The 26,567-nt window shown below is 46.3% G+C and overlaps 1 long non-coding RNA gene across 1 annotated transcript in view; it reads left to right on the forward strand.

Annotated features, from left to right (window-relative positions):
• The window catches only part of LOC140213293 (uncharacterized), a 90,696-nt gene extending 70,258 nt beyond the window's left edge, over positions 1–20,438 (forward strand). The window contains exon 3 of the long non-coding RNA XR_011890288.1: positions 20,211–20,438. This is a non-coding gene — a long non-coding RNA (uncharacterized lncRNA). The remainder of the gene's footprint in view (positions 1–20,210) is intronic.
• The last annotated feature ends 6,129 nt before the right edge of the window (positions 20,439–26,567 follow it).

The following is a 26,567-nucleotide window of genomic DNA, read 5'->3' on the forward strand; positions in this document are numbered from 1 at the left end:
GTCGGGGGCTGACAACCACGCCACCGAGGAAACTCGAGACATCGAACGCAACCGACAACGGCGGGCTGCAGCGGGCATACCGTCACTGACGTGGTTCTCTCCGTCGCAGCCGAACGTGCGTGTAACCTCATTAAGGAACACAAAGCCGTCAATCGTCAAAACGATTGCAGCGCCCACATCTCCAGTGGTGGGCCTCGCGCGCAATATACGGAACATTGGATTAGTGGTTCGGCACATTCCATCCCAAAGAGCGATGGAACGAAGAATGCTAGACATAACTTTAAGAGACAGAAAGTGAGCCGTTTGGATCAGAGGGCAAACGGGTATAGACGATATTCTAATAGACATTAAGAGAAAAAAATGGCGCTGGGCAGGTCACGTAATGCGCAGATTAGATAACCGTTGGACCACTAGGGTGACAGCATGGGTACCAAGAGAAGAGAGGCGCAGTGGAGGACGGCAGAAGATAGGTGGTGCGACGAAATTAGGAAATCTGCGGATGCTAGTTGGAATCGGTTGGCGCCGGACAAGGGTAATTGGAGATCGCAGGGAGACGCCTTCGTCCTGCAGTGGACATAAAGATGATGACGATGATGATGATGATGATGATGATGATGACGACGACGACGCTGTTGATGATGATGATGACATTCCATCCCAGCTACAACTATGAGAAGACCACGAGTAGTACTTACTCCTGACGAAGAAGCTGCCTACCGTGAGCGTCAACGAGATTTGGCTCGTGAATGGGATCGTCGTTGTAAGGCCTACCTCACGCGCAAAAAAAGAAAGAAACACTGGGAGAACCGCAAAAAAGAAAGCACTCCTACAGCATGCTCACCACGCGAATCTCGCAAAAGCGAGAATGAGGTGAAAGAATGTTGAAGGAAGAAATTTACTATATAGACTGCTTGCGAAGTTTGGCTTGCATGGTGTAACACTCGGTGTAACTAACACAGCCTCGATGTGAACAGCTTCGCCGTTCGACCATCTTCACGGATTGGAAGGGGCGGTAATCCCACTTTTTTTTCTCTAGCCATTATTTAACAGAACTGAAACACGATTCGCCTTAACAAATGTCCACACCATCTCTGACTAGCATTCAACAAGCACTACCTTGTTTTTTTCGAAGGCGCGGACTTTATCTCTAACGCGATCGGATTAAAATGATCAAATATGTGCCCTCTCTTCCATTCTATTTCATCTTTCGTTAATAAAGAAAGGTTTTATGACATTATAAGTTAACCAGGGACTCGACCTCAAGAAATTTTAAGAACGCTTACTTGTGGAAACGCTTTTATGGTGAAAACCCATGCAATTGCTTTTCAATCCACGACGCTTCAATGACGTGCCGGTGCAGCAATATGAGTGCGCGATTCGCGAAAGCCCCGGAACTATGGGCCTTCGTTCCGTGGGCTAGTGTAATCAACCCTTTGCCGCCGAACGAACAAGAAATTGAGTTTTTCGCCATTTAATATAGCATTCATTTACTCTTTCACCTCAGCTTTCGTTTAATAGGCACATAAATAACATAAACTTGGGAAAGAAAGAAAAAAAGCAACACCAGCACCGTATTCGAAAGAAAATGCGGTATACTTCTTCGCGCGGAAAAAGAACCTGGCTCACTCTTTGTTTATTCTTGACGCTTCGCCTGTAGGTGTAGCGTAGACAGCGAGAAGCGCTTACGGGCGAGACCGTCGATCGCTTGATATAGGCGCTCCATAGACGGGCATCCGATAGGCGTCGGCTTTAATCCCGAGGCTGGTGTCTAATCACCGCCGCGCGACGCACAGGCGTGTGCGGTGCTACTGTGGGGCTCGGCGACGCCTATAGCGCGCAGTTGTGCATCTCCAGCAGCGCCGGGAACGTGGGAACAAAAGAGAAGACACGCACAGAGCCAGGCTTGTTTCCTTGCTCGCGAACGAGGAAATTAGCACCGTCTGAACCCACGCAAGCGTTGGTCTATTGATTGATTTCGGGGGTTTAAACGTCATCCCGAAGCAAGACTGCAGGGGCTCCGAAATCATTTTAGCGACTCCCGGTTCTCCTTCTTCATCATCATCATCAGCAGCAGCAGCAGCCTGTTTACGCCCACTGCAGGGCATAGGCCTCTCCCATACTTCTGCCACTACCCCGGTCCTGTGCTTATTGTGGCCATGTTGTCCCTGCAAATTTCTTAATCTCATCCGCCCACCTAACTTTCTGCCGCCCCCTGCTACGCTTCCCATCCCTTGGAATCCAGTCCGTAACCCTTAATGAACATCGGTTATCTTCCCTCCTCATTACATATCCTGCCCATGCCCATTTCATTTTCATGATTTCAACTAAGATGTCATTAACTCGCGTTTGTTCCCTCACCCAATCTGCTCTTTATTATCCCTTAACGTTACACCTACCATTCTTCTTTCCATAGCTCGTTGCGTCGTCCTCAATTTAGGTAGAACCCTTTTCGTAAGCCTCCAGGTTTCTGCCCCGTACGTGAGTTCTGGTAAACACAGCTGTTACACACTTTTCTCTTGAGGGATAATGGCAACCTGCTGTTCATGATCTGAGACTGCCTGCCAAACGCACCCCAGCCCATTCTTATTCTTCTGATTATTTCAGTCTCATGATCCGGATCCGCAGTCACTACCTGTCCTAAGTAGATGTATTCCTTTACCACTTTCAGTGCCTCGCTACCTATCGTAAACTGCTGTTATTTTCCGAGACTGTTAAACATTACTTTAGTTTTTTGGAGATTAATTTTTAGACCCACCCTTCTGCTTTGCCTCTCCAGGTCAGTGAGCGTGCATTGCAGTTGGTCCCCTGAGTTATAAGCAAGGCAATATCATCAGCGAATCGCAAGTTACTAAGGTATTCTCCATTAACTCTTATCCCCAATTCTTCCCAATGCAGGTCTCTGAATACCTCCTGTAAACACTCTGTGAATAGCATTGGGTAGATCGTATCTCCCTGCCTGACGGCTTTCTTTATTTGGATTTTGTTGCTTTCCTTATGGAGGACTACGGTGGCTGTGGAGCCGCTATAGATATCTTTAGTATATTTACATACGGCTCGGCTACACCCTGATTCTATAATGCCTCCATGACTGCGGAGGTTTCGACTGAATCAAACGCTTTCTCGTAATCAATGAAAGCTATATATAAGGGTTGATTATACTCAGCACATTTCTCTATCACATGATTGATAGTGTGAATATGGTCTATTGTTGAGTAGCCCTTACGGAATCCTGCCTGCTCGTTTGGCTGACAGAAGTCTAAGGTGTTCCTGATTCTATTTGGGATTACCTTAGTAAATACTTTGTAGGCGACGGACAGTAAGCTGATCGGTCTATAATTTTTCAAGTCTTTGGCGTCCCCTTTCTTATGCATTAGGATTATGTTAGCGTTCTTCCAAGATTCCGGTACGCTCAAGGTGATGAGGCATTGCGTATACAGGGTGGCCAGTTTTTCTATAACAATCTGCCCACCATCCTTCAACAAATTTGCTGTTACCTGATCCTCCCCAGCTGCCTTCCCGCTTTGGATAGCTCCCAAGGCTGTCTTTACTTCTTCCGGCGTTAGTTGTGGGATTTCAAATTCATCCAAACTATTCTCTCTACCATTATCGTCATGGGTGCCACTCGTACTGTATAAATCTCTATAGAACTCCTCAGCCACTTGAACTATCTCATCCATATTAGTAATGATATCGCCGGCTTTGTCTCTTAACGCATACATGTGATTCTTGCCTATTCCTAGTTTATTTTTCACTGCTTTTGGGCTTCCTCCGTTCCTGAGAGCTTGTTCTATTCTATGCATATTATACATTCTTATGTCAGCTGTCTTACGCTTGTTGATTAACTTGGAAAGTTCTGCCAGTTCTATCCTAGCTGTAGGGTTAGAGGCTTTCACATGTTGGCGTTTCTTGATCAGATCTTTCGCCTCCTGCGATAGCTTACTGGTATCCTGTCTTACGGAGTTACCACCGACTTCTACTGCACACTCCTTAATGATGCCCATAAGATTGTCGTTCATTGCTTCAACACTAAGGTCCTCTTCCTGAGTTAAAGCCGAATACCTGTTGCGTAGCCTGATCTGGAATTCCTCTATTTTCCCTCTTACCGCTGACTCATTGATCGGCTTCTTATGTAACAATTTCTTCCGTTCCCTCCTCAAGTGTAAGCTTATTCGAGTTCTAACCATCCTATGGTAACTGCAGCGCACCTTGCCGAGCACGTCCACATCTTGTATGATGCCAGGGTTAGCGCAGAGTATGAAGTCTATTTCATTTCTACTCTCGCCATTCGGGCTCCTCCACGTCCACTTTCGCCTATCTCTCTTGCGGAAGAATGTATTAATTATCCGCATATTATTCTGTTCTGCAAACTCCACTAATAATTTTCGCCTGCTATTCCTAGAACCTACGCCATATTCCCCCACTGACTTGTCTCCAGCCTGGTTCTTGCTTACCCTGGCATTGAAGTCGCCCATCAGTATAGTGTATTTTGTCTTGACTTTACCCATCGCTGATTCCACGTCTTCATAGAAGCTTTCAACTTCCTGGTCATCATGACTGCATTTAGGGGCGTAGACCGGTACGACCTTCAATTTGTAGCTCTTATTAAGTTTCACAACAAGACCTGCCACCCTCTCGTTCATGCTATAGAATTCCTGTATGTTACCAGCTACACCCTTATTAATCAGGAATCCGACTCCTAGTTCTCGTCTCTCCGCTAAGCGCCGGTAGCACAGGACGTGCCCGCTTTTTAGCGCTGTATATGCTTTTTTGGTCCTCCTCACCTCACTGAGCCCTATTATATCCCATTTACTGCCCTCTAATTCCTCCAATAGCACTGCTAGACTCGCCTCAGTAGATAATGTTCTATAGCCTTAAACGTTGCCAGGTTCAGATTTCAATGGCGGCCTGTCCGGTTCTTCAATGTGCACCTAAATCTAAGCATACACAAGCGCGGTTGTATTTCACCCGCCCCCCCTCCCAACCAAATTCATTTCCCACAGTTCCCACCTCCTGCTTAGCAGCAGAATGTCACAGCCACTCAGTCAGCGCGGTGGGTCGTGAAAAGGCGGTGTAATACTGCCGAGTGATAGGCTCGCTTATTGATTATGATATTTGTAAACGTTGCCCACAAACCGCGCTGCCGACAAGTCGTTGCTTTAATGAAATGATAATGTTTGAACAATTGAATCGTCGCACGTATTAATGGCCAACTGCACCAAAATTTTACTCCGGGTAAGTTGGTCATAGAAGAGTAGCGAACGCTATTAAAAAAAAACGTTGGAAATTTACTGCAGGGCTAGTAATTGTCGAACGGCGGACGGAGAGTGCACCTTGTGGTTAGCGCGCACGATGCGAGTCCCAGAGCCTGGCCTCCGAGATCTTGAGCGCGCCTCGGCCGCCCGCGCAATCTCGAAGCAATCCAGTGCTTCCACAGCACACCCGCGCAATCAGCCACGGCTGCCCGTTCTGTCACGTGCCTGTCTAGGCCGCACCACTCCGTTGCTCCTCTCTCCCCCGCTCCGTTGCTCTCGCCCCACCAGTTGCTCCACCATTTGCTCCACCATGGACGCGTACCTCCCGGCATCGCCGAAGCCCGAGATTTGATACGTGTGATGCTACCGCGCCGCGGGTCCTTACCGGCCACAGGTATCAGAATTGAACCACTGAAGCTTTTGAGTGTATACACTGCCAACCACATATGGCTTGTGCAAGCAAGCGGCTGTGACGGCTTGCAGTCGGCTCGTAGTTCAGGCAGTCGACGCGTGTTTGTTTCCTCTTCGTTTCTCACCTTTCCAGCACTCATTTCCCTTCCGCTACCATAATGTAGCCATGAACAGACTCTTCTCTGGTTATCATCTCTATCTGCTCTGTCTCCTTCCTCACTCTCTCCGCCTCCGGGATCGGTCCCTATACTCACCTCCGAACATCGCCGAAGGCCGAGTTTTGATCTTTTTAATGCCATCGCATGAAACCCTACATATTCTGCATTTGAATGAGGGTCGGTCCACTCTAGACTACCTGGATTTCGTTGATGCGCTGCCTCCGGTATCGGTTTACTCACTCCTCTTAAGGAGGCAGGACATAGCTCCGTATGGAGCCGAACACCGCGTTTTGATCTTTTTAACGCCACCGATTTCATGCAATAGCATTGGATGAAATCCTTGCTAGGACACGTCTTCTGCATTACAATGGCGACCGGTCCATCCTAGAGCATTCATTCTCGACCACCCAGATTTCGTTAATGCACTGCCTCCGGTATCAGTCCACTCTCTCCTCTTAGGGAGCGAGGCCACAGCACCGCATGGAGCCGAGGGGCGAGTTTTGATCTGCGTAAATGCTGGCGCGTTAAAGTCGTCTGCAGTGCCGAGTTCTGGAGAGCTAACGGAAACGGAAACGCTTGCGGAAACGCTAAACTAATTCTCGCGGCACTATACGTGCAGCTTTCGTATACCGCTGCCTCGCTCGACAAAGAGATGCGAAAAAGAAAAAAAGAAAGCATGCAGAAGTGCTTGAGAGCGCGCCCACTCTCATCGTTAGCCGACCGCGCCCACCCGTCATCGGTGCTGTCACGCTGCCGGGCGTTTAAAACGCGAACCGTGCGTACACACGCTTGCTCGGAGAGAACTCGACGAGAGGAGAACATTGCGCGCGGTTCGCGGGGCCTTCTTCAGATTTACGCAACCAACACGCCATCGCACAGCGCTTGTTTTACGTCCGAAGTTCAAGGTCGCCGGGTTGTAATGCATACCCGTGGGCTCGCTCGTTTGCCGGCTGCCAGATTATTCGTGCAGCGGTCGTCTTGTCTATAAACAAGCAGACGCCGTGTATGCGTTCCCGCGCGGGCGCTCTACCGCACGCTCCTAATCGCGTTCCACTTAAAAAGTCCCAGCCGTAAAACGAATCTTTTTTCTTTTACGTAATTTCCGATTACGTAATAAGAAGGGCGTTGGATGCCAGGTTCACTTGTGCACAGCATTATTATTATTATTTTTAAATCTTAACTCTGTCCACGTTTCCCAATTCTCACCAACCATAAATCATCGAGTCCCACTGGGCCCCTTTTGCTTGAGTGCGCTGCTCTCATTGTCGTAAGAATCGACGCCGCTTCACCCTTATAGTCCTTAACTGTGCTGCACGCTTTTATGCAAGCGACTGAGTTCGAGCTTGACTGCCGGGCTTTCCTATTACTAGGCACTTGGTTCGGTCCCCAGTCTCGAGTGCCGTAGATGATTGGCGCAGTCTGAGTGGGCGCGTGCGGCGGCTTCTCGTCAAGTGACGTGCGCATCACTACGTACACCGTGATGGGGGGGCGGGAGGCGAGGGGGGGGGGGCGAGGCGCGAGGTGAGTGACGTCATGACCGCAAGTGGTCCGAGTGGGTGAGTCACACGTTTGGCCGTGACGAGGGCATTCCCGTCCCCGTTACGGGGTGGCTGGAATTGGGCGGTGTGAAAAACCGTCCGCTCAAAAGCTTGCCGGGAGATGCGATGCCGCCGCAGTGGCGCGCAGCTGCCGCCGGGGTGCGGCGTCTGCTTGCTCTGTGGCATTGCACTCGCGTCGGTCGTTCCTTCTTTCTCGCTGGTGCAAGTGTTTTTCACGAATGTGAACACTAAACATCGATGTTTGCCGTTTGACGATGTGCATCGCCGAGGCTCGACAAGTGTACACCACGGCACCAGCGTTAAACTTACGCCAGTAAGCAGGCCAAAATAGCCCAGGTATAATGCAACAGTTATTCGATAAAGTGTTTTGAAAGTATCGAAATTGTTTTAGTAGTTTTGTGAAGCCGAGATGATCTCATCTTTGGTGTATTGATCGTTCTACTTACGGAGAAGGATCAAAAAGGAGTCTGTTCCAGTGGAAGGGGGGCCCCGGCCTTTTCTCCATAAACGTCGCTCATTTGCCAGTACTGTATTGTTTGATTGCTCTGAAATTAGCGTGCCCTAATATGCGAAACATTCTAATGGCTCTTACTGCGGCATTTATCGGAATAGTGCGAGTGGCCGTGTCCATTTATACCTTAATTTTAGTTTACCCAACATCACCTTTGCATTGAACTTAAATAAGGTGATGCCATCCCGGATACAGTATGGTCAAAGTAGTACGGAAATTACAGCACTTAGTTTCATGGCTTTAACATGTAACTTTACTTTCAACAATTTAATTATCATTGAGTCACTGGTGGGTGTTGCTTTAATCTAGACAATGCTTCAGTCTCTTGATTTTCTTCTAGCTCACTTTCTTCTTGGCTTAACCCCTTGAAAAGGAAAATCCTTGCAATGCAAAAAAGAAACATGATTACTGACTTTTGTTAGTGGTACACGTGCGTGTAGATGATGTCCCTGATTCCGACACACCTTTTCTTTTCTTCTTTTTCTTTTTGTGGCGTCAGAAATCAGTCGTACTTTTGCGAAACACAAATCGCGTACATGAAACGTGCCGCAAATTCGTCGGCGAAAACTTGAAATCGCAGCCTTGAATCCTCGTCTCGCAGCTTCCATTGCTGTGTTGCCGAACGCAGTCATCACTTCTGACCCGTGATGAAGTTCAGCACATCCCGCGAAAGAACGCCCCCTCCCCCCCTCCGCTAGGTTTGCAGTACAATAACTCGGTCCTCTATTCTATCGATGGGTCCGCCTAGCAAGGTTGGTTGACGCAGTGGAACGGGCGCGCTGTCCTAGCCAGAAAACGAGCAAGGTGTTTCCATCTGAAGGCTAGTGCCGTACGCTGTAAAATAATTTACACCCTTAAAACTGAAGGAGGGATTAAATGTGTCTAGAACTCCCATTCTTAGGATGTCAGTGACATAAATCACACCCTAAGGGTGGGAGTTATAGACACATTTACACCCTTTTTTACTTTTAGGGGTGTAAATTATTTTACAGTGTAAGCGCGGTACTGCGCTTACGAATGTGCGCGTGCTCACACTTCTATAGTTAAGCGGCTCGCTTTTCCTAAAGTTACCGCAAGTGCCGCGTGTTATTAAACGCATCGATGTTATTAAAATCTGCAGAGGCAATATAACGCCCAATTTCAACGCCATCGTATACATTCTGGAACGTGACGCCTAGCGCCACCGTTACATTTGCTCGGTTCGTGTAGACTTAACATCAAGTTGACTTAAACTTTAGCGCTCACATCAGCACTGTTTGGCTGTAATCAGCGTTATTTCGGGCACATTTATCATTTCTCAGGTTAAATAGGGCTGGTTACCTATAAAGATGTTACCCGCCGCGGTTGCTTAGTGGCTACGGTGTTGGGCCGCTAAGCACGAGGTCGCGGGATTGAATCCCAGCCACGGCGGCCGCATTTCGACGGGGGCGAAATGAGAAAGCACCCATGTATTTACATTTAGATGCACATTAAAGAAACCCAGGTGGTCCAAATTTCCGGAGTCCCCCACTACGGCGTGCCTCATAATCAGTAAGTGGTCTTGGCGCGTAAACCCCCACGATTTAAATTTTCTTATAAAAATGTTCATATCTGCTCTTTTTTTCGAAATTTACAATATTTGACTGCCTGGATCTGTGGCGGCCGAGTGTACAGACCGTGCAAAACTAGCAAAATTAAACAGCCTAGCCAAACGATACGTCTTTGGAACGTATTGGACAAGGCGCTTGCGCGAGATGAAGTTGACAGCGCGAGCGGCTACGCGGCGATTCCGTTCTCGGAAACTCTACGACTACATTTTAATTCAGAGGCATTAATAGAAACGAAAGTAAGACCACGCCGTCCCGACACGTTTCTACATCAAGTTGCGACAGCGCCACGTACGACCCACGTGGTGAAACCGTTATTTCACGTAGACCTTCAGACCTCATACGGATCGGCCGGCACACTCAGTCGCGTACCAAGAACTACGTGTCGTCCTTGGACGGTTGTGTCCTGTGCAGCTTTCTTCGACTTCATTTAGGCTCTTCTACACCCGGCGTACGTTCTTCGCCTAACTGCGTCACTTGTACTCAGCGCACTGGGTAATCAGGAAAACTTTCTTGCCCGGAATCAATTGAGCGAGAAACTTTGAATTTCAGTGCCAGGCGCGGAAACAGCACCGATGGAGCTCCGTTTGCGTAAGCGCTTTTGCATAACTTGTTTGTCACGACACTGTAAGTATTACGTCGCACAGTGCATAAGTAATAGATTAAAGCAGCGAGCCTTAATTGAAAACCACCGTGGCACATCACGTATGGGTATTAATACACTCGGATTTCTTTAATTCAGCAGTTGTCCAACAGAATTTGTTCTTTCCCTTGACGCTGTTAAAAAAGTGTGGAGGCACACCCTTTATTTATTTATTTATTTATTGTCTAGAAAGGAGCCTCGCTATTTTTATCTCGAAGCACGACATTTATGATAATTCGAATCGGTGTACGTGTCACTTCATGGGTCTGGTTACAAGCGATCACGGAAGTGATGGCGTCTGGACTTTCTCTCTCTTATCATTATTATTTTTTTTTGTCATTATGTTGCCGGAAGGCTCGGCTGAAGCGCTGTTCCCTTTCGAACAGTCGCGGAAACGTTATCAAGTCGCAATCAATTAATCAGGATGGCAAAATACGTAGTTGGTATCGATCTACGGTCGACCATGCCACTATCACCACAAGTCTTGAAACACCCACGAGTATTAAAACGAGAAAAAAAAAAGATGACCTGCCAAGGATTCATCCTGGAACAAAGGCACAAAAGAAGCCGACCCAAAAGACTTGACAGACACCTGCCCTGTCGGTTGTGTCACATGTCGTCCTTATTGGCGCCATTTCTTTCAAGCAGAACGCGTAGTAACCAGACCGACAAGTTCTATGCCCATCAAACAAAGACACATCTACAACTTCTCCACAGCGACAGCGATAACAGCGGTATAGCCATTGCCGTTTCTCCACCGATTCAAAAATTACGTCTTGTTCAAATATAGGAAAGGTCTGCACGACAACGCAAACTTATTGTACCTGCTTTTTTATTTTCAAAGGTGGTTGAAAAGCTCGCAATGTAAGGGGTTAACCACTGTTGCACTTACTCCTGTGAAGGCAGAACGGTGGGCAGCTTTCACAATTTGCGAAGCGGGCTATCGACATCGCTCTCACTTCTCAGCGTTGCCGGAGGAGGGACTCTTACTTTTTTAGAGGCTGCTCATATCGGAAAAGAAATATGCTTACAAGATATCCACGCGCGTTTGGAAGTGACCGCTGCAGGTGTAAACGCTACCGAGTGGCTGCTCTGCGTTGCGCCATAAAGGACTAGATCCTTAAATATCGCTTGTCAATCCATTTAACAGTTCCTTTAAGCTATAGAAAACTAGTCTCGAAGGCAAGGCTTTCTGCGATTACAGACACCGGAAACGGCGTTATGGCCGCCTTGTTGCGAACACCATCGTCTGGGCGGCGCGCAGGCGGTACAGATGATCCACAGGGGATCATGGAGGCCATGTCCGGCAGTGGAGTAACGTAATAAGTTCACCGGAGGGAAGCAGCCAGCGTGAAATTATGCGATACCACGCAGACATATCTGCGATTTAGTAAAGCAATGAACGGGGGGCTAGTTGGTGGACGTTCATGATTATATTGCGCTTAGTGTTACACTGACGAACGTGAAGGGACAGGAGGCGGACGTACGTTGCGCTACGTACGTCCGCGTCCTGTCCCTTCACGTTCGTCAGCGTAACACTGCATGAATATCTGCGATCTGACACGTGTCTTCGTGTGGTAGGCGTACTGCAGCTTCTACATTCCTTGTTTAAAAATGTTTATGGCCACTGCTAATCAATTTCATGACGTCGTTATAAGTGTACAGATAAATCATAACGTCGTCATGAATGTGTGCCGCTAAAATCTAAATCACGTCCCCCCCCCCCCCCCGTACCTAGAAGAGGATGACAAGCTAGCCAAGTTCGCACGATGAGCTGCGTCTTGAATTGCGACAACCCTAGCAACGCGTGACACATGGACAAAGGAGAGAGCAGGTTGGGTCGGACAGTTGCAACGGGTCGCGTACGTTATATCATTGTGACAAACTAGCGCGAGCGCAGTCACTAAATGCACCTTTCCCTGTTAAGTACAAGTGGTTCAGAGCAGTTCGCGCAATACTTACGGCGTTGTTCACTTCGTCAGAAAAATGCTATTTATCTCGTGGAAAAAAAAAATTTCGCCAGGCAGTCCACGCGACGCTGAGTATCTTTTCTTGTTCCTTTTTTTTTCTCCGGACGTTTGTTCAGGGATAAGCGACGAAGAGAATTGGTAGTTTTAACATTTCGAAACAACGTCTTCGGCCGCAATTTCAGTCTCTTCGTCCGGACGTGAGGTATTTGTGCGATTCAAAAAAAAAGAAGAAGAAAACCAGTTTCCCCGTACAATGTGAAGGACGTGTTCCACGAGTCGCTCGGAATATGGTAAAACGTTAACGCCGTCAGCGCATACCGTTTGTATGTACTTTGCGCCCGACATTTGCCGACTGCAAAGTGCCGCCGTTTATATGTCTGAATCGACTGTGCCGGGACAGCTCAGGATGCGCTCCTTGAATGGCAATAGCGCGCCGAACGGCTGGCATTTCGATGCATCTGGGTCATTTCGCAGTCGCGTTCCCACTGCGACTGGGCCACACGCCAAGTTAACGCAGCCGCAGCGGCAACTTAAAGTCCGGGTTGACCGTCGGAGAAGCGAGTGCAGCCTCTGTCGAAAGTTTCGCAGCCACTGCCAGCCCGCCTGTCGGCAGTTAACGTCCGGAGGGGTACAGACTTTCACTTTCGGGGGCTCGCTGTCTAAGCACGTGGCAGCGGGGAAATCGATTTCCTCGGAAACCGGTGCACGCCGACTTTGATTGTGGTAATTGCGTTTGAAACAAAAGGGTAAAGAGACCCGCTGACTGTGAGAAGCGGATGTTTCGTTTTATTCAGACCACCGATGTCCTCGCAAAAATTCTTGAAAATTGCGAAATTAAAAGAAAAACGAGATACCCAGGAATCTACAACTCTGTAACTCAGCATTGAAAAAAGATGTTAAAATTCTGTGGACAGCACCTATTTAGACAATTATCGCGTACAAGACTGATGTAAACTGATGCAACCAAAATATACAACTATAATTTAGGAACAGGACCTTTCCAAAATCCTGGTATGGATTTGTGACAATGTGGCGTAAACTGTAAACTGGCATGCCACATTTGTGCATTTTAGATGCTCTAACAGATACATTTTACAGGAGCACGATATCCGGTTTTGCTAGAGAGTTACGGATTTGTAAACGTTTCGCTCGACTATTTGTTTTTACCTCCCGATTTCTGGGCAATTTCTCAATAGAATATGTGAGGCCTTAAACCAGAATTCTGCTTACTACGGTCTGTAGAAATCAGCATTTTCTCGTAAATGCAACAACGGTCCTTCGAATTTATTGGATCCAACGGTCGTCTAACGAGAGCATTTCTTCGTTTTACATGTGCTTATAATCAACCAATCAATGAATAAATAAATAAATTATTCAATCAATCAATCCGTTTTATTAACGTGCTCAAGAACAGCCTGGCGGTCTTGGTACTGGCGCGTGAGAAATGACATATAACATACACACACAGACATATATACATCAACAAAAAAAAATTATGCTCACATTCTATAATATGGCCGTTTACAATATACCATACATAATATAACGCAACATAACATAACATAGCATAGCGTAGCATAACGTACCGTAACATAGCATAACATACCATAACATAAAGAATAACACATAACATAAAAAAAACATTGATTTACATTTCTGGAAGTCTGCACACCAGGCACTCAGTAACGGTCACGTGGAACAAGGCGGACACATACGTACCAACAAACAAGAATCACAAAGCTATAAACTGAGGACACATATATTTCCAGACAAAAAAAAAATGGGGGATCGAAGTTGTCCCCGAGCTAATGCTTCCTCTAAACAGCGGTCAGTGCACGGTAGGCTCAAAACGTCGACGCGGAGAGGTTAATCACCGAAGTTGAAGTTACTCTGCATGCTGCAGTCACGCATCGCAGAGCCACCACCGGCCGACCGACCAACCAACCAACCAACCAACTTCGTTCAACGTGCAGCAGTCTTGCGCCAAGGGCGACATTAGCGCGGGCTGTTATTTGCATAGAGCCGAGACACACACGCACAGCGGCACGGCAAGGGGTACAGCGCGAGCACTCGCCACTAGTCTTCCTCAAAGCGCGTGGTTTTATCGACAGATAATCTCCGTATAGACGGGAAAAAAAGCCACCTGTGGAGCACTTCCGCTAGCGCGTATCTATCTGCAGGCGGACACGACAAACATTCCCACGGTTCGTCGCGAACACGTTCAGCAGGCTGGGCAACTGTTAAGCACGCACAGCAATGCCCACTGCTAGAGGTAACGCGTAACCAGTAATAGCGCCAATGTAACTCGAACGTTTATTCGCCTTTTATCAGAAGTAAGTTACCGATACGACCAATTGAACTTGCATTAATACATGTGAAAAAAAAACAAGCCTGTGGGCCTTTATGCCTAATCGCGTAGGTCGGATACTGATTGCCTGTTCTTCCCGTCCTCGACACCGCACTGCTGTCCACATTGCCGATGAAGCTGCTCGATCTGCTCATGAAGACGACGTGCAGGCACCAATCCCGTTGTCAAGAACAGATGCAGCGGCGCAACTTGGAGTGCTTGCATACGATGCCTCACAATCGTTGTGGAACGCACCTAGTTTCCAGCACACACGTCAACATCGACTGGACCCCTGTCTGCAACTTCAGGCTCCGCCGGGACTGCCCCGGCCCGAGACAACCGACTGTGGCTTGGCGTCGAATTTACGAAGTCGTTTGCTTTCCGCATCGGATGGGAGGATAGTGCTGCGTGTGACCACTGCGACAACGAGCAAAGCATCGAACATGTTCTTTGTCATTGTCGCCGATACAGCGCACACGGGCGGTCACTCGCGACTGTGCTGACGCGTCTTACAGACCGGCCGTTTTCGGAGTAGACAGTCCTGGAACGCCGTCCTACAATGTCGTCGCACTGCAAGACAGTGAAGGCACTCTTGAAATTTCTACGTTCGAGTGGTCTATTGGAGGGACTGTAATTCTCATGGACGTTTGTGACCTTCCCGACATTTCTTTTTTTCGTTTCTTTGATTTTTCTGTTTGCTGTTATTTCAGTCTTTCATTTTCCCTTACCCTTACCCCAGTGCAGTGTAGCAAACCAGAATATCATCCGGTTAACCCCCCTGCCTTTCTTATACCGTTTATATATATATATATATATATATATATATATGGGTCATTCCATCTCAAGTGTACTCGGTGTTTTATCGACCATCTGCGATTCTGCTGAAAAAAATCATGGTGTTTTACCTCAATGTGGGAAGTAATTATTCAAGCGATTTTTCAGAAAAAAAATTTTCTAATGCCGTGAGGACGCTTTGAAGGTTGCGCACACAAGTGAAACTATGCCAGGCAGGAAAATTTCTACAAAGTTATTGCTTTGACCTGCTACTGCGAATATTTTTTTAAATTGTCGTCAGATGGTACTCTTTCGTGACTATTGTCGTTTATTACTTTCTATATTAATTTACATAATTTTTCGCCCTAAGAAAAAGTCGACCATTGCCCCTTTTTTAATATTTTTTATAAAAAAAAGTAAGATTTACATGAGGAATATATTAACAATAGGGGCTTGGTATGTGTGTATACTAGATGATAAAAATATTCTGATGAGAAATAAAACCTAAACTTTCGCTTAATGTCATGCTAAAAATGAAAAAAATTACGTTCTGACTCAAATTGTGGCTTCATTTTCGCAATGTAGCGTTCCAAGTAAAAATATGGCATAGTCGGCATTGCATAGTATGCTTTGCTGTCTATCTATGTACATAGATTTAAAAGATTAAATTTTGTTTTAAGCGAGAAAAAAATTTTTGAACTGCACAATCACAACGTTGCGCGGAGCATCTCTTCGCTTCGCCTTCACTGCATAGCACGTCGGTCGGCGTTTCAGTCTGGCTCATTTTACGTGTTTCTTCTTTTTCTTCTTGAAGACGAGGTCTTCTTTGCGACTTCAGGTTGATTTGCGGTTCGTGGGGACTGAGTTTCGGGCCATTGTCATTTTGTAAAATTAGATAATTGGAGGCCTTCTAGTGCACGTAGGACAAGAAATAGGCCTGCAATTATCTAATTTTACAAGGTGACAATGGCCCGAAACTCAGTCCCCACGAACCGCAAATCAACCTGAAGTCGCAAAGAAGACCTCGTCTTCAAGAAGAAAAAGAAGAAACACGTAAAATGAGCCAGACTGAAACGCCGACCGACGTGCTATGCAGTGAAGGCGAAGCGAAGAGATGCTCCGCGCAACGTTGTGATTGTGCAGTTCAAAAATTTTTTTCTCGCTTAAAACAAAATTTAATCTTTTAAATCTTTGTACATAGATAGACAGCAAAGCATACTATGCAATGCCGACTATGCCATATTTTTACTTGGAACGCTACATTGCGAAAATGAAGCCACAAATTGAGTCAGAACGTAATTTTTTACATTTTTAGCATGACATTAAGCGAAAGTTTAGGTTTCATTTCTCATCAGAATATTTTTATCATCTAGTATACGCACATACCAAGCCCCTATTGTTAATATATTCCTCATGTAAATCTTACTTTTTTTTATAAAAAATATTAAAAAAGGGGCAATGGTCGACTTTTTCTTACGGCGAAAAATTATGTAAATTAAAATAGAAAGTAATAAACGACAATAGACACGAAAGAGTACCATCTGACGACAATTTAAAAAAATATTCGCAGTAGCAGGTCAAAGCAATAACTTTGTAGAAATTTTTCTGCCTGGCATAGTTTCACTTGTGTGCGCAACCTTCAAAGCGTCCTCACGGCATTAGAAAATTTTTTTTTCTGAAAAATCGCTTAAATAATTACTTCCCACATTGAGGTAAAGCACCATGATTTTTTTCAGCAGAATCGCAGATGGTCGATAAAACACCGAGTACACTTGAGATGGAATGACCCATATATATATATATCTGTCTGCAATAAACCCCGAGCGTTGTTCATGCTAATTCGCGAAACAATGCGCAATGTTTGTTCATCTCCAAAGTGCGCCCCACAAAAGCAGTGCAATTCGACTGAAACTGCAACAATGCCAGCATACACCCCTGCCCAGTTGCCTCATACAGTTGAAAGTTTATTCCCGTAAAACTACTTGGGAACTTCCATGAATCCCGTATCAGTTCTACGTCATTTCTCAGCTAGCCGGACGAGAAACGTTTAGATTTGCGTTTTCTTTCTTTTTTTTGAATATATGGTAGAGGCAGATACGGGTGGCACCTTGCGGCGTACGTGAGGCAAACGTAGGGGGCTGAATCCGTTTTCAGGACCGCGATGCACGTGTGATAGCAGGAATTCCCGAGAAATATTCAAGCCGCACCGCTTTAAATTGATTCTGTGTACTACACCGGCATATTAATCTGCTGTTCGCAAAATACGAAAGCTTTATGAGCACCGAGTCAAATGTGTTTTTATAAGTGACTGCTTTTCAGGTAAGAGAGATTAGCCGTCGACCTGCGATAGAACTTATTTAGCCTGTTATTTTGCTCAGAGAAGAGGGGAGAGACGGAGTGATATAAGGGATGATTGTGCGAACAGGCAACAGGGGGTATGCATATAGTGAACCTTCGTTATAACGAAATCATCTGGACGTAAAACTGACTTCGATATAGGCGGGATTTCATTAAAAGCGGAGAAGCTATAAAATACAATAATGCGGTACGTAAACTCCGACAACGTGGGAGCTCGTCAAACGTAGAATGAAACAAAGAAGCACTCGACAGTGGCCACATTGAATTGAATTGAACTGACAGAAGCGAAATTCTGCTGACTTCCATTAAAAGCTGCCTCGTATGTAACTTGTCATCACGGGATACATTTAGTATCAAGGACTTGCAACCTCGGGAAGGGGTTACCTCTGAGACGCCCTCTGCCTCGGAAGGTTGGTCCGCAGAAGTGCAAACTGTCGTCGTGTGTCCTGCACTGTCAGTAACACTGAAAGCTTCGAATAAAGCGATATTTCGGATAAAGCTACATTGTTATAACGAGGGCTTTCGGCATTACAAATTCGTGTTCCGAGGGCCTCCTTAAGGATCTCGCTGGCAAACTTGTGTTCCTCGCTGATGCTTATAGTAGGACACATGCCCTGGAAACGCAGCTTAAACTCAGCGCTGTTTTTTTTGCCATGGACCATTAGACAATTTTAGTTAAGCGTTTGCAACCGAACGTAAACGCATCACGCACGTAAAGAAATGGCGCTGCCCTCAATGCGCATGCTCCGAACGTTATTGAGTTTCTGCGGTTTACGTCCGCTATGATAACGTACGTTATTTGGTGAGTTTAACGTTCGTAATGTTTACTGAAGCTAAGAAATGGCACTGTCGAACATGGCGGCACTCATGGCTCCCGCTTCACCGTGAATTCTCGTGACTTGTTCATCGCCAGTAACTATTAAAATGAACTTTCGCTTCCTCTAAACTCACCTGAAACGCTAGTTATGAATGCATAGTGTCTCCAATTTTTGAGATCGTTCGGCGATTCCGGCGTCCGTAAGCCTAAACAAGACGCGTCCCCATAGCAACAACAGTACGGTTGCTAATGAATTGCCTTGCCTTGGATACGTTTGGCACGAGGCACCAGACGGCGCCCTGTCTTCTAACGTACTCTTTGAGTTTGCGCTACTACCGCACGTTAAACTAAAAGTCTTGAAGGGACGCGCACCGTAATGTCCTGCAATGATGCTTGCGTTTAACATGCATAAGGAGACAAACGCTATTCTAAACTGTCTATTACAGCCAGCTCGTCGCAGCATTTAGTTTGACTAACGCTGCGTGCGATTACAGATTCGAAGCGTTTCGCATTTGCATATCTCCACGCTGCGTCGCGCAGCTCTGCTCGTGCTTGGTGGTAGAATTGCCTCTTACCTTTGTACGCTTTCCCGTGATCTTAAGTTGTTTATTGCTTATATTATTCAATGTTCGCTAGAGGAGCGAAGTCCCACATAGTGTATTTTTCTTTTTTTTAATTTAACAAGAAGAAAGATGCGCAGTAAGCGAATAACGTGCAACGTAAGCTTAAGATCGGGTTTCACGGTGCACGTACGTGCGTGGAAAGGCTCGCAAAACTCGGTATACGTATGTGTGTGTCTCAATACTTCGGCCAATAAACAAGAGCGCACGCAGGTTGGTTTGCCGGCGAGAAATGCAAATCGCCTCCTCCTTGGAAGCAACGCCGTGCACTTGATCTGCTCGCCACTGGCGTAACCAAGCGCGATCAAGAAGGGCGTAGTATTTGCACATTCGGTGATAAGGCTGGAAGCATCCTTGCGCGTCGTAGTATCCATTCTTCCTTTTTCCTGCTCAAGGGCGCATATATACACGGGAACCGGATTAGTTAGCGAACTGACAACATGTCCTACCTGTATCGACCCGCCAGATAAGTTCGCCCATTCTAGGCCTCATTATAGAAAGCTGACTTGCCGCTTACTTAACCCGTCCTTATCTTGTCTGGATTATTGCAGTCGTGTCTTGTTAAGATTGCGGCAGCAAAGAAGCGATATAATGCGTTTTTTTTAATTTATTTTTTTACCGATGTGCTGTCTATATACAATGGAGATGGTCGTTCGCGACCCTGCCAGCAAAGCTGGTCCAGACGAACGGCCGTGTTCGGAGCAGACGACGCTGGAATGCCGTTCTTATACACGGTCACCGCACCAAAATGCGATAAGGTGCTGTTAAGCTTTTTGCGTTGATGTCATTTATTTGGACGACTTCGACATTTCCCCGTTTTCTTTCGTGCGTGTGCTTTCTTTGCTTTTCATTCCATTTTGCTGTCCGCCCGTACCCTCCTTCCTTAGTCTAGGGTAGCAAACGGGATATATCTCTTTGAGTTTACCTCCCTGCACGATGAGGCTTCTTTTGCTCCATCATATGCAGAAGTGGCAATAGTGCGGAAAAATGCAGACGACAATCTTCTGAACTAATATAGATAACTTCGCGGTTATATTTTGCTTATTTACCCAACAGTTTCGGTCGGTGGACCGATGACATCCACTTGGGACTAATTTTAGAACTTTCCTCACTTCTGAAATAAGTGCCGTCAAACTTGCTGTAAAACTCGCTGTTAATCGTTCAGCTTAATTTTTTTTACAAGATTTCTTTCTATCCATTTCAGGAGAAAAATAACTGGAACACCAGTGCATTTCGTCGCACATTCTGGGAGCGCTTGTCTTCAAACTGCCGGACAAGTAAGTTGCGGAATTGTAAGTTGCAATATTTGCAGTAAAATAATTAGTGTAAAGGCTTGCCAGTTAATTTTTATTAGTTAGTCTATCAGGCGTGTCTGTCTGTTTCTTCTGCAAGCGATGTCGGCCTCTTCGAGCAAGAGAGCTCAGCAATTAAAATTGTGCCATCTTCCATATATACATATATATATCTATGTATATATATATATATATATATATATATATATATATATATATATATTGAAGTGAAAGCAAGCACGTCTTTAGGTTTGCGCAGTTTATCGTGCTAAGCATTCCTTTTTGCTTTTTTCTATTTCGCAACTCCGAACATTAATGCTGCGCCGTAATACTCATAAACAACCTTCATCGTTATCAGCATATCTCCGGCGTCTTTGTCAGACCTGTTGCAGCAGGCAAGAGTAGATCACTCGAAAAAGAAAAAAGACGACAAACCAAAGTCAAGTATAAGAGTCACAAGGGATGTATATATCTTTTCATCATTCTGCCCGCTGCGAACACGATTACGTGGTTATAAATGACTTACGTTTGCCTTCTGGAGGCTTTCCTGAGCTTTGAATTTGTCTATATATGTACACGAACAGAAACAATATTATGAAAGGCCTCGACATTTTTTTTTTCCTGAAGGCAATATATGCGCAGTGTAATGACCCGCAGAAGGCGGTACAACAAATTAAAAGAAAAAAGATGTGTAACGCTTTAAAATGCACATGTTATGACTAAGCAATTTTGCGAGCGTTCAAGATATACTAACTAAATGAAAAAGGCCACTAAAAAAATGCACATGCAAAAACCTGAATGCTCTGTAAGCGCGGTTTGTTTCTGTAGCCACGCCTATACCAGGTGAATGAAATGAGGTGCGATTGTGAGGGTTGTTCTTCTGAAGCGTTCACATCAACCCGACGAAGTCGGGTCGGGTCGGCTTTCAGGCCGAAAACTGGTCGTCGGGTTGGTGTAAACGCTACCACGGTTAGGGCTGAACGGGCATCGAGGCGAGTTATAGGAGTCGAACGAGAGTCCCGTAACTGATCCTTTTAAATATGAAATCGCATCGTGTACAGAGTTTAATATGGTGTGCGTGCTACGCATTGCCGCAGCTTATCAACTGTATTCGCGTCGTTCTCCACGAGACTGCCAAGAGTATAACCCTCGTATTCAGAAATGCATCTGAACTTAAAGCCCATGCCTGACTTGGTTTAAATGATACCTGTCGTGAACGCACCGAAAGAAACGCAATGAGCATCTTGTGCGCGTTCGCACCATGACGTCATTTATATAAAGTCAAGCATGAGCTTCAAGACACATTTCTGAATACGGGGGTATAAGTGTCGTAAAAGAAAAGCATTCTCTCTTAGCACAGCCGCACCTGGAATTCCGTACGGCGAGCCGTACGACGTTCGAGAGGCCTCGAAGTCACTTCTGCGCAGCCGCTTTAAAACAACAAAAAATCTAAAATCGACTCATCGACGTCTTTCAAAACGCGTTCACGTCGGTCTCACGCGCTTGTCATCGCTGCAGAATTTCTCCAGCCCTCCCTTCTTTTTCATTGCCTGCAACGACAAAGAGACGTCGTAGTACACAGTCGACCCAGAAGGGAGGCTCGTTTCTATCGTACCTCGCGTCGCAAACTCTCGCAACGACTTTCCACGCCGTGAAGCGGCGGGTGCCCGTTTTGGCACAGGTCGTACAAGCCGTGCGGAGGGCACACCGCTGCGCGATGGCTGCCTCAGGGGGCACTTAGCCCGCTCCTGTGGCGTGTCGTCCATTGAAGACGAGCAGCTTGTGCGCACGGCACCTTTTTTCTTCCTTTTACGACTCAGACATCACCATCTTCTCTTCGTTCTACAACGCTCTCAGACTTTTCATCTTGTACCCTACAACGATTACCACATCAACTTCTAGCTGTGCGCGTGTCGCCGTATACGCCAAGTATTCCGGCAGCGTTCGACAGCGCTTTTGGTTTCTTGGGACAAATACGGGAGTGGAATCGCAGCGCGGCTTTTCCACGTGTGACGGTTTCGTATTTGCGCAAATGCGGAAGGAATACAAGGCCGAAAAAAAAGAAAGTGCAATTCAACATTTATTGGTTCATTTTGTCTTATTTTTGCTGTTGTAAATAAGTTGTTTATGTCCTCTCTTCTCCAGCTTAAACCAGCGCGCATGAGAACGTGGCAATTCCTTTTTGGTTTTTTTCAGGAGCACCCTTACTTACGCGTGCTTTCCCTCCGGACCTTTCGCTTCATCGCTAAAGAAAGTTGTCATTGTTCCCTCGAAACATGTCCGCGAGTAGAGCCCATTCTTTCATTTCTCTTTTAAAGCCCTGTCTTCGACTAATTTCTTCATTTGCAGTTCTATTGTTTTTTTACGTGTTAAATACGGAGATTTCGGCGTACAAATTCGCCGCTGGCTATTCTTTCCCTCATGAAAAATTGGTATATAGTTACTCTCCTTTCAGCACCTATAGGTAGATAGTTTCCGCAGTAGAATAATCAATGCACATACACAACACCATTGCTACCAACCATCAAAACAACACGGCGACCTTACCAAGAAACGCTCAAACCTATAACGAAAAAAAAAAAAATACGCAGCACCATCGACGATGATTGTAAATGCAAGCGAACAGCTGATGTCTCCGAGAATGCTATTCGCTTTCTTATTGAAGGAACTTGGCGCTTGAAAGTGCTTTTTTTTTTTGTCGCAATGTAGATATCAAGGTTGTTTAGTTGTGAAATTCCCTAGACAACAGCGCCGTTAACTAGCACGTATGTACAGCGGTATAGTATAGCTGGCTATACGTGTAAGCCTATTCGTCTGACGTGTGTTGTCGCCAGCGGCTCGAGCGCCGGTGAGCAAGCCGACTGCCGTCCTCCTCTCCCGCTGCTCCACAGGGAGAGAGAGAGAGAGAGAGAGAGAGAGAGAGAGAGAGAGAGAGAGAGATAGGAGTGTTGTTCTTCCGGAGCGCTCCACCACAGCATCTGGACCTTCGGGCGCACACAACGCCCTCACGCGGCAGCGGGTGCATCTCCCAGAGAGAGAGAGAGATAGATAAGGAAGGCAGGGATGTTAACCAGTCAAGAGCATGGTTAGCTACCCTACACTGGGGGAAGGGAGAAGGGCTATAATATAGTCTGCGTTCAGCGCTCGGCGGGGTAACGCGCACCTCTCGAAGTTAACGGTTTTTCGCGAGAGCAGGCAACCTTACTCAAAGCATCGGCGCCTTTCTCGCAGCGGCTGTGGGTGTCCGACGACCCACCGCCAACCACTGACCACCATGAAAAAAGGCCGAAAGAGCAAAAGAAAGCTATTCTCTTTAAAAAAAAATTAAGGAAAAAGAATGTCACGTAACATACGCGCACGACAGTACAAATAAAGAACACCCTCGTACGAACAGTTTCGGCGTTTGTTAATAGGGCCAAACAAAGCAGCTGCCCTTGGGAAGCCTTAGAAATTTAAATTCTAGCGACTGTATAGGAAGTAGACTTTTGACTTGGCAAGCAAATTTTAGCGCCAGCGGACAAGGACAGAAGGGAGACGACACCACAATGCGCACTGTGGTGTCGTCTTCCTTGAGTCCTTGTCCGCTGGCGCTAAATTATGCTTTCCAAGTCAGTTTACCAATACGCCCAACAAATGGCAATGCTAGACTTTTGAGTTGGGACTTGATACGTTTAAAATTAAAAAAAAAAAGAAATTGTCCGAAATCGGCACGCTACAAAAGAATTGAAGCACGAAGTTTACAATTTCGAAAATCTGCATCAACAAAACAGATATTTCGGTTTTGTAAATCGTACCTCTTAGAACATCTGACGCAGACAAATGTGATAGTTTACAGCTTATGTGAACTTGTTACAATATTTTACAGGACTTTCGCTGGAGACTCACTCTGGAACTTGATGTGTATTTCCGAGCAGTCTGTAATTTCTTGGAGCCCAAACTTCAACACCCGATTATCGAATATTTCAGTGCAGCGTGATTTCAGAGCTCAAATACGATAAAATTGGAATACTTTCGATCGTTCGAATTCCTTGTCACTCTGCAGCCAATCACTAATCGTAAGCTACAATCTGCGATCCACTAAATTGCAATCTGCAAGCACGAACTATGAGGCGCAGTCTACTTCGAGGAATGTCATGTACGCCGCCTCGGTACCCTTGGCTCCGTAAGACACATACTTAAAGTGCATTCCAGTGTCGGAATTAATTTCTCGGTCTGCAAAAGCAACCGCCTACGCTATTTGTGTCCCGAGGTGTTCGTCCCGTAAAGCACTCATGTACACGCTCGTGGGCTTTCATCTCGCAGTTGCCTGTCGATTGCACTCGTAAAAAACAAACAAAAAAAAACACACTCTTGCACAAGTGGATCGCGCCGAACGTAAAGTATTCACGTTACCTTGGTGTTTTCTATACCGGTCGCTGAACGTAGGGGCGTCCTTGTCAGATTGAGGATGAGAGAGCCAGACAGGACTCTGTTCCTGGTACGCAAAAAGGAAAGAAAGAAGTAAAACAGGGCACGGTGTGTCAGAACTTGGCGCAAGCGCACTGACGAATACTTTTTTTTTTTTTTTAGTTTTACGGGAACTTCAGAAATATATTAAGAGTAGGAGGATGTTGTTAGCTACAGACGGATCCTTTAGCCACGCAAGGCATGTCTGCAATGCCGGTAACGGCAAGGTCGTCGCGATAACGGCATGCCGTAACGTACATGCATGCCACAAAGGCATGCCGGTAATGAGCAGGGGGCTAGACACGCCAGGATCAAAGTGTGGCTTGAGTCGACTGCGATCAACGATGCCCGCATCTTGTAATGATCCATTTCAATTTTCATCTGTCCATCGCTCCGAGTATAGTGGTTGATCCCGGGCCGACAGTGGCAGTGCGTTGACGTCCGGGCCAGACGGCGAAAGAATGGCGGACTAAATGGATCGTTACAAACTATTGATTCGGGGGTCGCGTCTTGTAGCGACCCGCGGCAATTTTCGTGCTTCTTTTCTTAACGTCTGTCGCGCTGTGTGCTCGATGCAGTCAATAACGGCGCGTGGCGGCGTTCAAGCCGGTGAGCAAAAAATAGGAGAAAGAATCGAATATGACAGTGATGATGACAACTACAATGATGTTAAAATGACAATAAAATAGACCGTGACAAAAAATGCGCGCCCAAGTGGCAAAAACTGGTACGTCACACACAATGGGGTGCTGGTTATATAGCCTGCGTGTTTCTTGGGGTAAGTGTAAGTTCCGCCATTTCACCATTCATAGTACGGTAGTAGATCTCGGGATACGGAAGTCTACACTTCGTGTGTCGAAGCTGGAGCTGCGGCTTATTTCGCCAACACAAACTCTTTTTTTTATCTCTCGCTCGTTGTTAAACCGAGGCTTAATCACTGTAGTAGAGGGGACATTGGGTCTCATGGCTTGGGGTGAGCAATGAGGGGGGGACAGTGCCTTCTTGCAACAGAACCTGCGAAGGCTCCCGCCTCCACCGCCTCCGGTATCGGAACTCCAGGTTCAGATAACTTCAATTTGCGCGGCAAGTAAAAACAAGAAAGAAAAGAAGCATAGTAATCGCTGCAAATAATAACCAGCTTTTGAATTAGATGTTGCGTACTGCGTCGCAAGGGACCACGGCGCCGTGTCGGCAGACCGTTTCAGCTTGGTTGAGGCCACGTCATGCCGACCTTCCGCATCGACTGCAACCACCCAGCCGTTGTAAAGAGTCGGTGTCGAAACGAAGAACCTTCTTGGGTTGCAAATGAAGCGCACAGTTGTGCATTTCGTCATGTGGCACGCTTTCCAGTGTGTGCGCGCTCGTGCAGGAAGTTGGACGGATAGCTCTCCCACGGCCATGTCCTTACTTTTCGTGTTTGTTCTTTTATAATTCTTTAGTCGTTTCATCGCATAACGGAGCTGCTCTGCGGTGCGTATTTCCTGGCTCCGTATGAAGGAAAAAGGCCTGACCGTCACATTTCAGTTCACCGAGACTTCTCGGTGTAGGAGAAGCCTGGGGCAGATAAAAATGTCGTGTCATTTTTTTTTCCACCGCCAGTGTTTTGCTTTATGACATTTAGACGGCTATACGATTGTCCTTCGGAGTGTCGTGGTCCATACTCGCTCCGTAACGCGCATACTTAAAGGTAATAAAGTGAAATCAAATATCAGTGATAAATGAAATCAAATCGAACTGCAGCAGCAGTTTTCGAAATATACTTACACTATCCTAAGGGTCCCAATGAAATGGCGTATGAAACTGTGACACCGTACGATTTCTAA

Source organism: Dermacentor andersoni, chromosome 9 (genome assembly GCF_023375885.2).
Source record: "Dermacentor andersoni chromosome 9, qqDerAnde1_hic_scaffold, whole genome shotgun sequence".
Classification (NCBI taxonomy): domain Eukaryota; kingdom Metazoa; phylum Arthropoda; class Arachnida; order Ixodida; family Ixodidae; genus Dermacentor; species Dermacentor andersoni.